Source organism: Octopus bimaculoides, chromosome 2 (assembly GCF_001194135.2).
Source record: "Octopus bimaculoides isolate UCB-OBI-ISO-001 chromosome 2, ASM119413v2, whole genome shotgun sequence".
Taxonomy (NCBI): domain Eukaryota; kingdom Metazoa; phylum Mollusca; class Cephalopoda; order Octopoda; family Octopodidae; genus Octopus; species Octopus bimaculoides.
This window is the reverse complement of record NC_068982.1, coordinates 182,088,522-182,089,665: the sequence shown is the minus strand read 5'-3', so window position 1 is coordinate 182,089,665 and position 1,144 is coordinate 182,088,522.

Genomic DNA, 1,144 nt, shown 5'->3' with positions numbered 1-1,144 from the left:
AAGCTTAGACACTGCTCTTCTAACATCCCACGCTACAGTAACTGCAACACACACTTACACAATCTCAAATACATACCCCAACCCGCAACTTCCGAAATTTTATCAACTGCTCATTGGGAGACCCTTGCTTCTGAAGTGTTGTGGATGATAGACTCCACATCATATCATCCAATTGCATTACACGATACTACACAAACATAAAACCCAATGACTTCAAAGGAATGTACACAGCATAGACACACTTTTAAATGCAGCAATATGGGAAACTCCATCTCTCTGTCTCTTTCTATCTGGAGAATGTGTGGCTATCGGCAGAACGATTTTCCCGACATCGAATGTAGTATCATTGAAAGTATCCCTCCGTATCCATCTCGAGCTCGCAGTTGCCTAGTTTGCATTCGGGAGATATTACACAAACACCCATCAACACAAAAATAGCTAACTATCTTATCGTTGCCATCAGAAGGACGCCATTCTGGTGAAATTCAAGTAACTGACAGCTCACAATCCAGATATATCCCATTAAGATTGCCAGAGCAGAACTCTAACCTCCAAACTCCCTTACCGGCTACAGCCCCATCTATGCTCACAGTCCAACATAGCATCATCAAATATCAAGGCAGTATGTCTCAATTCGTCTATTCACGCGGAAAGAATGTCTCCGATAATTGTTAGCACTCTATTAAAGCGTGATAATACACCTCTCTGCAATGTGTAGCAGCAGATGCAGTGAACTGAAGACAGAAAAAAAGGCAACAATACCGCAGCCTCCAGACATGGAGACGAAAACTGCCTAGCAAGATCCTCTCCAACGATGAAGGCCTGAGAACAAATATGAGACCTGATTTCGCTCGCAAACCAATAGCACCACATGACTTGAGTTGACCAATAAAAGTCTAGCATCTAGAAGCCATCATAAATTTGTCTCATTTCCTGTTCCTTGATTTCTAAATGATTGACAGGCTACGTTCATTCTACAACGTTACGAAACTTTAAGTTAGATGGAGCTGAGTTAAACTGTTATTAAATAATATACATTTGAGTGTGTGTGCGTCTATGTGCGTGCGTGTGCCGCGCGTGTGTGTATATATACACACACACACACACACATATATATATATATATATATATATATATATATATA